This window comes from Neovison vison, chromosome 10, assembly GCF_020171115.1.
Source record: "Neovison vison isolate M4711 chromosome 10, ASM_NN_V1, whole genome shotgun sequence".
NCBI lineage: Eukaryota > Metazoa > Chordata > Mammalia > Carnivora > Mustelidae > Neogale > Neogale vison.
Window position 1 is genome coordinate 64,154,897 of NC_058100.1, and position 14,934 is coordinate 64,169,830.

The 14,934-nt window shown below is 42.3% G+C and overlaps 1 non-coding gene across 1 annotated transcript; it reads left to right on the plus strand.

The window, feature by feature from the left end:
- The first annotated feature begins 6,104 nt into the window (after positions 1-6,104).
- Positions 6,105-6,211, plus strand: LOC122918922. The gene has a single exon (XR_006386708.1). It is a non-coding gene; the product is annotated as a U6 spliceosomal RNA (small nuclear RNA).
- The last annotated feature ends 8,723 nt before the right edge of the window (positions 6,212-14,934 follow it).

Here is a 14,934-nt window from a genome sequence, read left to right on the forward strand (position 1 = left end):
AGTGGATATGTTATTCAGCTTTTCTTCTGTAAGTTTGATTCATGGAAGATTTGTTAGGTCCTTGCACATGTAATTTTATCACAGAGGAGACTTTTTTTTTCCCCAGAAAAACACACACAGATCTTTTTCCGCTTTTGGTAGGGTTATGTTCCAATAAACCTATCATAAATTGAGAGTATCATGAGTAGAAAATGTACTTAACATACCAGACTTACTGGACAGCATAGCTCAGCTTAGCCTAGCCTGCCGTGGTCCGGTGTCATTATGCAACCCGAAGCCTATTTTATAACATGTTGAATATCTTATGTAACTATTATGTAATTACTTATGTAATATCTTCTGTAACTATTAAACACTGCACTGGAAGGAAAAAACAGAATGATTGTGTACAAAATGGTTGTAAAAGTACCGGTTGTTCACCCTTGTGATTGTGGGGCTGGTTGGGAGCTGTCCCCGTTCAGCATCACAAGAGAGCCTAGTACCACGTATCGCTAGCCCAGGGCAAAGATCAATTCAAAATTTGAAGTGTAATGTCTACTGAATGCATATCACTATTGCAGCATCATGAAGTGGAAACATGGTAAGTTGAACCACCATTGTAAGTTGGGGACCGTCTGTACTGGTTTTGTAATGGTCACCATTATGAGCATACTGTGTGCTTAGCAGCCATGTCTGGGATGGTCTGCTTGGGTTTTGGACCATTAAGCAAGGACAAGTTTTTTGGCTTTTTTGTTTGTTTGTTTGTTTGTTTGTTCTTTTTTTTAAATGAAAAAATTTGTGATTTTTTTTCCCCCTTTGGATTATCTTCTCTATTTATTTTATTTATTTATTTATTTAGATTATATGTACCACTGTTTCTTTTACCAGCATGCTGTGTTGAAAACCCAGCAAGGATCACTGCGCTAGTTAGGCCAAGTAATCCTCACTGCTGTAATACACCAGCCCGAAAGCTCAGTGGCTTTACCGCAGTTAGGGTTTACTTCTCACTCCGGTCACCGTTCAATGTACGTGCTCTTCGGTGGGTGGTGCTCCTGTTATACTTCCGCCATGCTTCTCCATGTGGCTTGGAAGTGGGAAACAGAAAACAGAGTGGAAGAGCAAACATGGGAGTTTGGGGAGTCCTGTATCCACCATTTCTTCTTGCATTCCAGGAGCTTAGAACTCAGTCACTGGCCAAACCCAACTGAAGATGGGCCAGGAGAAGAAACCAAGCTGTGAGCCATGACCAGTTTCTGCCACCCATGCAGTTAGATGTTATTTTACCTCTTTATCCTGGAGAACTATGTGTCCCCGATGAGTTCTAGAATTTCTATTGCATGTGTACTCTTGGTCTTCAGTGGAAAACAAGTGAAGGGAATACAAGGTTTTTAGGAGCTGCCCTGAATTCTTGGGTATATACATTGAAAGAGAGAGCGTGCAGGGCTCCAGTCTGCAGTGATCTCGGAGAATGTTCTCTGCATCAGGGAGTCCAATAAGGAAAATGTTTGTGATTAGACTCTCAGTACAGTGCCTCACCTTTTTCCAACAAAGATCTGCCCAAGACCACAGATGCCATTACAGGGCACAGCAGATGTCTTAATTAAAACCACCCCTGCATGTGTCCAGGACTTAGTAGCAGTTGGTAGTGTTACAAGTGGGGAAAAGACACGAAGTTCTTGGCAGTGTTGTCATTCTGCGCCATAATGGTATCACGGAAAAGAAGAATCAACAGCCTTCTTAAAGGAAGGCTTGAAGCCCCATAAACTTGGACTGGAAACTCCCACTCCTCCTCAACCATTCCCTAGAGAATATGATCCAGGAAGTAGGGCCTTGAAGTGGATTGTCTTAACAGGGTAGAAAAGTAGCTACCTTCCTAAACCACCGAGACATCTTCTTTCCTGATTGTTAGTTTTTCATTTCAACCTATGTGAGGGGCTAGAAGAGTAGGTGGTGGCCTTAAGCCTTGTCCTTGTTTTACTTATATCTAGTGAATCTGTAGAACTTCTTTGTGAATCTACGGGAAACCCCTGTGAAATGGGTCATTTGCTTAAGGGAAAGTCCTTTAAGCACTTGGATATTAATCTTCAACAGGACTAAAGTAAAGTGTCACTTACTCAGTGACCCCAGCTTATCAAAATGTAGCTCAGAATAAGGAACCAAGTGAAGGAGGCTCTCAGTATGAAAAGAGATGCCACTCACTGAACGCAACAGTTGGGAAGGAGAGATTGCAAGGGCAAAGCTCTGCTTCCTACAGAAGAGGCCGTATAGTCTCAAGAAGATATAGGGCCCCTTTCTTTGTCACAGGTAGCTGAGAGTTGTCTCTGTTCACTTGCTGAGAGTGACAGGGATGTAGGGAGGCAGGGGGAGGGATGTGCTTCCATGATCAAAACCATGCTGCCGTCCCATGTTCACTTACTGAAGTCAGTGCCATTAACTCTGTTCAAAATCACCCAGTTGTCCTTTTGAATCCCTACTTTCAAGGTCGATATTGGCAAAATTGGGAGTATTTGTTCTTTTCCATTAAGTGATTCAGTTATAACACTAAATCTCTGCCTCTCTCTCTTTTTGTTCTTCCCTCATCTATGGATGGAGACCCCAAGCTTAACTTTTTTTGCTGACCAATACATTTGCCCCCTTATCAGTGAGTATCTGTATGTTCACTTCTCCAGTTCTACCTGAAATGCTTTACTTTATTTCCGTTTTCCCAAGAGGCAGCCAAAGGTTGCCTCTAATAAAACTTATTCATTAGGGTTATTAGGGTTTAGTCTTGAAACTTGGGGAAAAGGATATCTAGACTTACATACTCTCCGATAAGTAGCTTTAGTTAAATTAATGCCTGGTATGAGTGTCTGTTGCCTGGAGGGCATCACGGGCAGATCAGGTAGGTGAGAAGTTCATGGGCCTTTATAATGAAAGTGCCTGTCCTTGATCCCTGGGACGTAGGGTGTAAGACCCAGAAGGCAGAGATGTAATTTATCCCTTACTGTGCCTGTCCCAGGGCCTTAACCATGATGGTCACTTAATTCCTGATTTTCTGAGTGTGCAGACAGACGTTAGCCTGTAGGCCTGCCAGCAGAAGGAAAGGGAACCTCCATAGAAGGACAGGGAAAAGAAAGAATGGTTTTTCGATTTTAGGCCACTGTGAAATGCTTGGAGGGTAGAGGTCAGTGCATTTTGATCTCTGAGGAGATGAAATATCCTGAGTTAGCAGCAGAGGAGACACCCCCAGAAAAACGCAGTTAACCTCTGAGTCTGCAAAGGACTTTTCCATCATGTGTGAGGGAGGGTACCAAGTGTGGAAGTTGTGTCTCCTTCAAATCCCATTAGTGGGGAAAGAAGATTTTCACAGCACCTTTTAAAAAAGTGAATGGCAAGAAACTGGATTTTTCTTTCCTTCTGCCCTTCCCTGGCCAATACCTCCCTATCCCCCCACCCCCGTGGGGATGGAGGGAGGGGCCCTGAGCCACTGAGTTTGGAATAATGACACCAGAGCAATAATGAGACCTTTCTCAAGGACTGATTTGTCTGCAGAAAGGAGAAGTCATCAGGTATCCATTGTGAGAAGAGTCGCCTTCTCTTAACAATGGCTCTGATGAAGCTGCTAGAAGGTTCTTATCAGGAAGAAAAGACTCCCAGCAGCAGGAGAAGGGGAGAGAGGGAAAAATGAAAGCCTACAAAACCCCCAAATCATCCTTCTGAGCTCAGTGCCGTGGAGAGGGGGAGGGGAGGCACACTTCCTGAATGCCAAGTGACAAGGGCTGGTCAGTCCAAATGCGCCTCTAAAGAGAGATAGTAACAAAGATGAGAGCGGCCAGCTTTCCTGCAGGCAGGCGTTTAGCAGGGAGTGGGAGTTCGGCTGCACTGCAAGTGTGCAATCCTGCTTTTCTCAGGCTGCAGGAAATAGCTAGAGGTCATAACAGCTTATCCTTTGGCCTCTCTCCAGGGATTTTCTAGATCCGGGTCACAGGGCTACCCGTCTTTAGCTGGATTCTGGGAAGGAAGAGGAAACTCACAGCCAGCAGAGAGTCCTGACGAGGCTCTAGGCCCATTTTTTATTTATTTATTTTTCTCAGCTACAGGCACTTGATTCAGAAACAATAGATTTTCTGGGTGCTTCGAGAAGGGAGACGAGAACTGGAATTAATTTTGCACCTGTTGACTTTTGTTAGGAGGTTTACTGATTTGACTCAATTAATCCTCATCACCTCCCGAGACAGGTGACTCTGATCAAACTCTAATCATCTTGCCTTCGGTTCAAAATGCTTCATCGACTCTTTATATTAAAACCGAGTGAAGCTCTGGCCTTCCTCCACACCCAGGACCGAGAGCTTTGGCCACGGGGCCACCACGTCCCCTGCCCTTCCTCCCACTACTTATGCGTGTGTATCTCTTGCTTTAGTGTCAGGCCAGGTGGCTCCTTGATGCTTCCCAGTCCAGACATCAGTGCTCCACTTCCTCGTCTCGCCTGTCGCTGTCCCCTCCACCTGGAATGTTCTCTTGACATCTTCTCCCGCTCTGTTCACTTGTTGAAATCCTACCTATCTTTCAAAGTCATTTGAATTTTCCTCCTCCATGAAATCTTTATCAAAATGGAGGTAACTTCTCCCCCTCTGGAACGCCCAGAGCAGTTTTCCTCTCTCTTACAAGGTTTCTCGTATGGTCACTGTTTACTGTTATTTATGGTCTTATCAAGCACTCCATGGATCCATGAGTTCTTCAAAGGCAGGGGCTGTGTCCCTCCTATTATCTCTATCTTTCAGCGACTGACACACAGTAGGTGATCATTAAATAGTGATGGAATTGGATTTTCATTCGCATTGGGGTCTTTAATTTTGAAGTAGCATGAACTTGTCTTGCCATTTCTTGCATTTGATTTGGGAAGCAAATTCATGGGAAACAGCTGGGTCTGCAGAAGCAACATTTAATTGCTAGATCATCACACGGAAGAGCTGTTCCTGACTGGCATCCTTAGTAGGGATGGGGAATTTTGGCTCCTTTCACCCCTTTTCCTTCTCCTCTAAAGAGAGTGGGCCAGAACAATACAAAATGGAATTTATTTCATACTTAGCCTGCGCCTAGCACTTGTTAACCACCTTACATTGTAAACTGGTTTAATCTTCCTAAGGGTTCTTTGAAGGAGACATTACTTTCATTGTGTAGTTGAATAAACAAAGGTGTAACAAAGTTAAATAAGTTGCTTAAGGTCAAATAGCTAGCAAAGACTGATACTGATCCCAAACTTGTGTACTTGCCCACTATTCTATGTTGCCTCCTGGGCTCAATCCAGAGGATGTTCTGAAAAGGAATAGCCAAGGAACACATGTATCATTTTAATTTCTGTAAGGTTTTGTACATAGTTTTCCATTCTTTAAGAGCTGACAAGAAAGTTTGGTTTCCTACTGTTATGTGAGAATATTCTGGACACCAGGGCTGCAGACTTGCCCTTCTTTGTTAAAGATGAAATTTCAAAAAATTCCCTTAAGGGTAGACTGGATGAATAACAGGAGGTAGCAGTGGTCCTGTATCTGTGGACCCTCGTAATACCTGAGGCTGTCTTAGTGATCATCACACCCAGGAACTGCTGGCCAGGCAGAAAGACTATGGGTGTTACAGTCAGAAAACTGGTTCAAAGCCCATCTCCACCACTGACCAGTCAAGTGAAATTTGAGGAAGTTATGTAAACTTCGAGGGCTCAGTATTCTCATCTGTAGAATAGAGAGCATAATAAGTCCTGGATTGGTTGTTCTTAAGGATCAAAAGAAAGGACTAGATGTGATGAAATGACTACGGAAGAGTTGAAATTGCCACCATGATGGTTGAGCCACAATTAGAGCATCCTTTAAACATGTCTTTTAGATGTGTTCTCTTATCCCTCCTGAAAGCGACCAGATCCATGTGATACAATGTTTTATTTTAATGCCTTTCTGCCTCCCTGCAGGAAGCTTGCCTGGCTGAATCCTTCAACTAAAGGAACTCCCACTCAGATCGCTCTTGCGCAGATGTCTCTCTGCCTGCCTTGCTCCATAGACATGATTTATGGCAGAATCTCGATTAGAGGGCACTTGGACAAAGACAGAGCGGAAGAGGCAACAATGTACCCATTTTTAAAGATACCAAAGTGTGTAGTGCTCACTTCTGCAGCACACATCTGAAAACTGGAATGATACAGAGAACACTAGCCCAGCCCCTGTGTAAGGATAACACATAAATTCATGAAGCATTTCATATTAAAAAAAAAAAAAGAAAGAATACTGTAATGTTTAATAACTTGCCTGAGACCATGTGGTTAGTTAGTAGCAGAACTCCAAAACAGATCCCAAGATTCCTCTCACTACACCAGGAAAGAGCCGCTTAGAAGAGAACTTGTCCCGGCCCAGGGAAGAGGTGACAGTCCAGAGGTAGATGAGATTAGTTTTTTCTCCTCACTTCTAATTTCCTGTGATTTCTGTAGCCCAGCTACATGCTAATGGCTTGGCAGAAACTTCAAAATTAAACTTGTGAGAGCAATCACTGTTATTGGACCTCTAGGCAATTATAGTAGCTGTCAAAGGTTTTAAAGCCAACATCCAGCCTGACCCTTTCCAAATGACTCAAAAGTGGCATTTTAATGAGAAACGAAAGCAGAAAAGGTGTTTTTAATTTTTTTTAAATAAAAGGTTCTTTTTTTTTTTTTAATAATGGTCAAACTGACTGAATTTTACTGCCTATCAAAGGGTACGGGTGGGATTGTGAGACTGGGGATCAGAGAGCCCAGGGCTGTTGACTTTTGTTTGTAATGGCAGCTCCCCTAACCTCTCCCACCGCAAGCCCATTATGAGAAGCCCCACAGAGGAGCGTCGAAGGATTAGCACCTGGTTCAGCTTTATGCTCTTGAGTGCATTTGGGATAGTAGAATTACCAGCACAGGTCCATCTGCACTTTCTTCTTTATCTCTGGGTCTGGTTAAGGCTAACCTGTCAAGATGGAGCTACTTTTAAAAATCTATTTACCTTTATATCTATCTATCAATGATCTATCTATCATCTATCTATGTATCTACCTATCATTCTACCTGTCTTCCAGTTTTATTGAGATGTAATTTACATGTAACATTGTGTAATTTTAAGCGTACAAGGTGAGGATTTGATACACGTATATACTGAAAAATTATTAACTGCAGTAAGTTTAGTTAACACTTTCACCACCTCGCATAATTACCATGTTTTGTTTTGTAGTAAGAACATTTAAGATCTGCTCTCCTAACAACTTTCAAGTAGTCTATAATACAGTACTGTTAACTGTCCGTTAGATCCCCAGAATTTATTCATCTTACAGCAATTTGCTTATCTTAAAAAACGATTTTTGTGCTACTTTTTTATTTTATTTTTATTTTATTTTTTTTTTAAGATTTTATTTATTTATTTGACAGAGAGAGAGATCACAAGCAGGCGGAGAGTCAGGCAGAGAGAGAGAGAGAGAGAAGCAGGCTCCCACCAAGCAAAGAGCCCGATGCGGGGCTCGATCCCAGGACACTGAGATCATGACCTGAGCCGAAGGCAGCGGCTTAATCCACTGAGCCACCCAGGCGCCCCTGTGCTACTTTTTTAAGACAAAATTCACACTCCATAAATGCACCCCTTTAAGATACATGATTCAGTAAGTTTTACAGCGATCCCCACTGATTCCAGGACATGTTCATCACTCCAAAAAGAAAACTGTACCCATCAGCAGTCACTTCCCATTCCCCCTTCCTCAGGGTGAGCAGGGGGGGCTGAAGCTATGCGAGCCCCTAGGGAGCATCCAGGGCTGGGGGAGTCAGCCTGCGGCAAGCTGACTCAGGGGTCCTGCATGAAGTCAGGCACTCACTTCTCCCTGCTTTCATGCCCCAGGTGTTGCCCTGCACTGGGCTACCTGGGCTTGGGAGAAGCGGTGGGGGAGACAAAACTTTCTCTTTCCTTCTCCCTCCAAGTGTCCTTTACTTCTTTACTCCTGTGCTTCACAAAAACTGTGAATCTTGTGAAGTTGTTTTCCTGTGCAGATCGGTGTTCATATGGATGTCTCTGGGAGAAGAATAAGCTTCAGAATTTCTACACTGCTGCTGTTTTTGCTGATGTCACTCCCTCCCTTTGTAGTCTTGATTCTATTTTCCTAATGAATCATGGTGTTGAGCACATTGTTTTTGTTTTGTTTTTTGTTTTTGTTTTAAGAGAGAGAGTCCGCACATGTGTGAGCAGGGGCAGGGGCGGCAGAGGGAGAGGGAGTGAGAGATTCCTAAGCAGGTTCCACACCCAGTGCCGAGCCCTATGTGAAGCTCCTCCTCACGACCCTGACTGAGATCATGACTTGAGCCAAAATCAAAAGTCTGACACTTGGGGCGCGTGGATGGCTCCGTGGTTAAGGGTCTGCCTTCAGTTCAGGTCATGATCCTGGGGTCCCGGGATCGAGCCCCACATCGGGCTCCCTGCCCCTGAGGGAGCCTGCTTCTCCCTCTCCCACTGCTTGTGTTCCCTCTCTCGCTGTGTCTCTCTCTGTCAAATAAATAAAAATCTTAAAAAAAGAAAGTCTAATGCATAACCGACTGAGCCACCTAGCCGCATCACATGGCGTGGAGCACTTTTAAGTGCATATTGGTCATTTGTGTATCTGTGGAGAAATGCCCGTTTAGATCCTTTGCCAGTTTTAATATTGGATTATTTACCTTTTGCTGTTGAGTGATATCGTTTCTCTCTATTTTCTGGATACAAATCCTAGATACATGATTTGGAAATATTTCCTTTCAATTTGTGGGATGTCTTTTCATTTTCTTGATTGTTTTTGAAATACAAACGTTTGAAATTTTAACACCATCTAATATACCTATTTTAAAAATTTTGTTGTTGATATTTTGGTGTCTTATTTCAAAAACCACTGCTTAATCTAAGGTTATGAAAGATTATGCCTATGTTTTTCTCTAAGAGTTTTATAATTTATTTATAATTAGCTCTTAACTTTGGGTTTTTGATCCATTTTAAATTAATTCTTCTCTGTGGTGTGAGGTTAAGTTCTTACTTCATTCATGTAAAGGTAGTCTAACTTTTGCATGTGAATATCCAGTTGTCTTGGCATCATTTGTTAAAAAGAATATTTTTTTCTTACTCAATCATCTGAGCAACCTTGTCAAAAGTCTGTTTACCATAAATTTAAGGTTTTGTTTCTGAACTGCCAATTTTAGTCCATTGATCTATATGTGACATTTATACCAATGCCATATTTGTCTTGGTTATTTTAACTTTGCTTTGTTCTGTAGTTTTGAAACCAGAAAGTGTGAGTCCCCCACCTTTCTTTCTCTTTTCCAAGATTGTTCTGCTTATTCTGAGTCTCTTGAAAAATTCTGGGACCTGTTTGTCCATTTCTTCGAAAAATCCAGGCAGGATTTTGGTAGGGATTACACTGACTGAATTTGTAGATCAACTAGGGGAGGATTACCGTGTTTGCAATATTAAGTCTTCAATCCATGAACATTGACTGTCTTTCAAATTACATAGGTCTTCTTTAATTTCTTTCAATAATGTTTTGTAGTTTCCATTGAATGAAACTTGCATTTCTTTTCTTTTCTATTTTTTTTTTAAGATTTTATTTATTTGTCAGAGAGATAGAACATAAGTAGGGGGAGCAGCAGGTAGAAGGAGAAGCTGGCCAAGCGAGAGGCAGGCTTCCTGCTGAGCAGGGAGACTGATGCGGGACTCGATCTCAGGACCCTGAGATCATGACCTGAGCCAAAGGCAGATGCTTAGCTGACTAAGCCACCCAGCCATCCCGAAACTAGCATTTCTTTTATAAAATTTATTCCTAAGTATTTTATTCTTTTTAATGGTAGTGTAAAAATAATCATCTTAATTTCATTTTTGGATAGTTCATTGTAAGTGGGTAGATTGTATGATTTTTGTATATTGATCTTGTGTCCTGTAACCTTGCTGAAGTTGTTTATAAGAACTAGTTATGGGGCGCCTGGGTGGCTCAGTGGTTTAAAGCCTCTGCCTTCAGCTCAGGTCATGATCTCAGGGTCCTGGGATCGAGCCCTACATCGGGCTTTCTGCTCAGCAGGGAGCCTGCTTCCTCCTCTCTCTCTGCCTGCCTCTCTGCCTACTTGTGATCTCTGTCTGTCAAATAAATAAATAAAATCTTAAAAAAAAAAAAGAACTAGTTATATGTGTGTATTTTTAAATATTTTCTATATACAATCTAAGTAACTTTTATTTCTTTTTATAACCTAATTTCTTTTGGTTAGAACCTCCAGTAAATGTCAAACAGACATCATAAGAGCAGACACCCTTGTTTTGTTCCTGATCTTAGAAAGAAAGCATTCAGTCTATTGACATTGTGATATTACTTGTGAGGTTTTCTTAGAGGCACATTATCAGGTTGAGGAAATTCTCTTCTAAGATGGTTGAGTGTTTTTATCATGAAAGGGTGTTGGATTTTGTCAAATCCCTTTTCTGCAACTATTGTGATGATCATGATTCTCCCCGCCCCTTAATTCTACCAATATAGTGTATTATATTGATTGATTTTCATAAGTTGAACTAACTTTGCATTTCTGGAATAAATCCCATTTGGTCATGGTGTATAATCCTTACATTACACCGTAGGTCTCCCCAAATCATGGGCTCCAAGCTCAATTGGATAAGAAATGCTTTTTACGGTTATTGAAGCCATTAGTTTGACCCTGTTGTTAAATAGGAAAATGACCTGGGGTGCCTGGGTGGCTCAGTGGGTTAAAGCCTCTGCCTTTGGCTCAGGTCATGATCCCAGGGTCCTGGGATGGAGCCCTGGATCGGGCTCTCTGCTGAGTGGCGAGCCTGCTTCCTCCTCTCTCTCTGCCTGCTTCTCTGCCTACTTGTGATCTCTGTCTGTCAAATAAATAAATAAAATCTTAAAAAAAAAAATAGGAAAATGACCTGACTTCAACAGCTAGATTGAGTTCAAGTTAAGATACCTCCACCTGTTTGGAGGTATGAAGGTACAGTGTTTGAGCACTATAAGTATATAATGTCATCTCCAGGCCCAAGTACTGAACTCAGTCTGGTGTATAGTAGGCATGAGACCAGCAATCTTTAAATGAATTAATTGAGTCATTCAGGAATGAATTTTAAAACAAACTCTGCCTCCTTGGAGGGACCTCTTCTATAGTTCTGAACTATGGGAGGTTGTGAGGTGAGACTCTGGAGAAGCAAATATACCACACGTAGCAGGTCTTCTGCAAACACTAATGATGAAATCCTACCTTGTGATCACAAAGACTGGTTTGAGAGGTGAAAAAAACCAACTTGAATTTAGAAATCAGGAGGTTTTTTGGAGTATATTTAATTTGATGGCCGTTTTATATACTTCTGGTTGTTAGATGTCAATACAACACTTATTTCTCCCCCATGTAGCTTTTTTCTCTATTTTCTCAGCTCTGTGCTTGTGAGAATAATGTTAACCTTGACCACTGTTTTCTTCCTTAATGGCTTACACCGTCCATGGCAGAAGAGTATGGTGGATCTCTGTTGAATAAATAGGTGAATTACAAATATACGTGGAATGAAGGGTAGATGAATGCAAGAAGAAACCAATGGAACCGGCCTTTCGGCTGAGAATCTGCATAGTCTCCCACATTCTATGTTTGAGTCAGTGCCCCCTCCTACCTCCATCGTCCCATCTCTTCCTCTAATTCCACTTCCTCCTTCACCCTATAGAAAGTTACTAATCAAGGTGCAGGCCCAGAGAGTACCAGAGGCATTACCTCAGGGCAGGAGCTCAGACCCCCTCCCCAGATGTAGACAACACAACTGTATTTTGGCAAGAGTCAGAGGTGACTCCCATGCACAGTCAAGTCTGAGAGACAGCGATCTAAAAACGTGGCCAGTTGCTTGCTCTGGAGTTGTTTCAGTTTCGCATGAATCATGGTCTCCTTAGGTACAGTTCAACCTTAGATAGTGAGAATCAGCATGAAAGGATTTGTCCCATAGTCATAAAATGAAATCAGCAAATAGTTTTTTAATCCCTATTGAACAGGAGAGTTGGCATCCCTTTCTGTGCTGGGAGGAGATGAGCCTGTCTAGTTGCCCTTGCAAAAAAATACCTCAGGAATGGCCTGCAGGGACTTCCAAATTATCTGAGTCATCCTTTTGGATTCAAATTCTTTGTCACATCTGTTGGGACAATGCAATATTGTGAATCACATTAGCATAAGTCAGAAAAACAGATATTGAATAGACCAAGTTCAATTTTGATGGGGGAGGAAGCAAGGAAAAAAAAAAATCTTAGGGTCAGACACAGTAAAAAAAGGTAAAGGTTGCTTGTGGGCCTCTGCAGGGACAGTGCCAGGACCTGGGGATGCTCTGCTCTGCGTGGGGGCAGGGGGAGAAAGAACTCAAGATACATTTCATATCCTTCACCATCTTACACCCATCTGGGTTTGGCTGCTGAACCAACGCAATAGGAGTTTTCTAACTCAGGCTTGATTTTCCTTTAATAAGAACAACCCCAAAGGATTCTTGGTGTGGCACACTGGCAACGGTGCAATAAGACATGCTTTCTTCTCCAATTTCTTTGGAGAGAGAAAGATTGATGGGCAACAATTCAAACATCTTCCTGGCACAGATGGGCCAAGCATTTTGCTCGGGGCAGTTCAGTGCTAGCACACTGAAGACAGTTCCAAGAGCCACATCAGAAGTGCTTCAGGGAATGACGGAGTTGGCTGGGAAAGGAATAACAGGAGCTAACTATGGACTGGCTGGCTAATCACCTCTGGGGAGCCAAGCCGCAAGGCTGTGCTCTTGTGGGGAAATACTACAGGGAGTTTGCCTGGGCTGTAAGGCTTAATCGAAGTCAATGTAAGGTCAAAGACTACAGGAAGAGTACCTCGCACTCATGGATTTACAGGAGACCCTCTCTCTCTTCTTTCTCTCCCCCTGGTGTGTTACACGTTTCTCTTCTTTGTGGTGTGTGCGTTTGTAATGTAAGAAATCTGAGAAGACAACTTGAAAATTGCCTGAAGAAAGACCACTTGCTGTGTGCTAACCTAAGCAGATGACGTGAATGCAACACCCAAGCCGTCTTTCAATTTCATGCACCTTGATAGGTGGACACCATTTGGAGAAAGTCTTTTGTGCAAAATGCTGGAGTGTGTGTAGTGTTGGGGGCCAAGAGCAGGGCACCCCAAGGTGGGACACTTTAGTATGAAGATGATGTGGACTTAAAAAGGCAATCAAAACCCAGCAGATTCAGGAAAAGCTCTTTACTTCCCACACAACTGCCCCAAAGAATTTAGAAAGAGGACCTGCTCCAGAGAGTTATCACCACGATAACTACGTTTTGGTATGAACTATGCATGGTGGACAGGGAGGAACCTAGCAAAGTCCTCTTTTTGTCCCCTTGTTTCAGTGTAGCGCAGCAAACATTTATCATTTACCCTTTCTCATTCTTCCTGAAGATAGCACTCTTTACCTTTGAAGTCCCAGACCCCTACTCCCTTCTTCTTAGTTCAGGATGACAACTACCTCTCATTTCACCTGACTGTCTCTAGAATTTCCATGTCTGAGTGGATTCCCTGTACATCCACTATTAAATTTTATTTTTTCCCCTGTTAATCTGTCTCAGGTCAATTTGATTCTTAGTCCAGCTAGAAGGTTCTTGAAGCGGTCAGGATATTCTTGCTCCCTGACAATAGAAGGGGCATAGCTTTTTCCTTATTTCTTTTTTGCTTGCTGTAGAGGAGTAAACAAATATTTTCTTCTTAGCCTTTGAAGTTCTCAGCTGGAGCTCTGTTAAAAAAAAAAAACAACTAGAGAGAAGCATACGCATTTATTTAATATAAGTTTACAAGATAAAAGAGCTTTTATAAGGAAATAAAGATTGAGGGGAGCCTGGTTGACTCAGTCCATAGAACATGTAACTCCTGATCTCAGGGTTGTGAGTTCAAGACCCACACTGAGTGTACAGATTACCTAAAAACAAAATCTTTAAAAAGAAAAAAAGATCAAAGGCAATGAAATTTTAGTGTTGTTTTTTTTTTTTTGTCATTCATTCATTCAAAAATTCCTCAGTGCTCATTATCAGTCTAAGTGTACTCTTCATGCCCTTCCCCTATCTCGCCCACCCCCCACCCATCTTCCCTCTGGCAAACAGGGATACGAGCTAAGTGTAGCAAACAAGGAGATGCTCTACAGCGCTCATTTATTTGGACTTTTCTTGGAATCACTCCGTCTTGGAGCTAGGATGCCTCTTTCTCTCAGGTGTAGGGAAGGTGCTTCCCACAAGGGTCTTAAGACCAGCTTCAAGGGAAGGTCAGGAATTCCTCCCTGCAAGAACCCTTCCTTCAGCCTAAAATGTTCCAGACACAGGCAGGGTTTTTTTTTTTTTTTTTTTTTTTTTTCTTTCCCTGAATCCTGTCATTTCTGAAAGAACAGTAAGATAGTGAAGGTTTTTAACTTAATTTTTAAATCCATTGAACAGTTTGGCAGGTGAACAGAGAGTGTGGGGGCTCTTTTGATTGGATAAGGAACCACTGTCATAATAATATTTTTAAATTGTTTTTCTTGTTTTTTAATAGATTCAAGTGGACCATTATGAGAACACCGCCATGGTCAGTGGTCAAGGGTGATTCCTGAATCTGCTGCCAATACGGAGGAATTAACTTTTGGTTTAAAAATTTTTTTTCTTTTTTTTTTTTTTTAACCAGTTTCATGTACCCGATTCTAAGTAATGTGGCTCCCCTGCTCCTTTGGATACAACATCAGTTAGGTGTGTGACCTCAGCAGTGCAGGTGAGGAACGACTGGCTTAGATCTTTAGCTTTTGGGTGAGAGACTGGAAATTGAGATGCAAGCTGAAGGGAGAAAGCTGGAGAGCTGGGAGCTGAGCTGAGCCATAAACCTTCCTGGCAGCGGCCCTGAAGCTTCACCACGGCTCTGCAGACGGAGGGGACGTGGACGCTTGAGCGCCATTATTGATG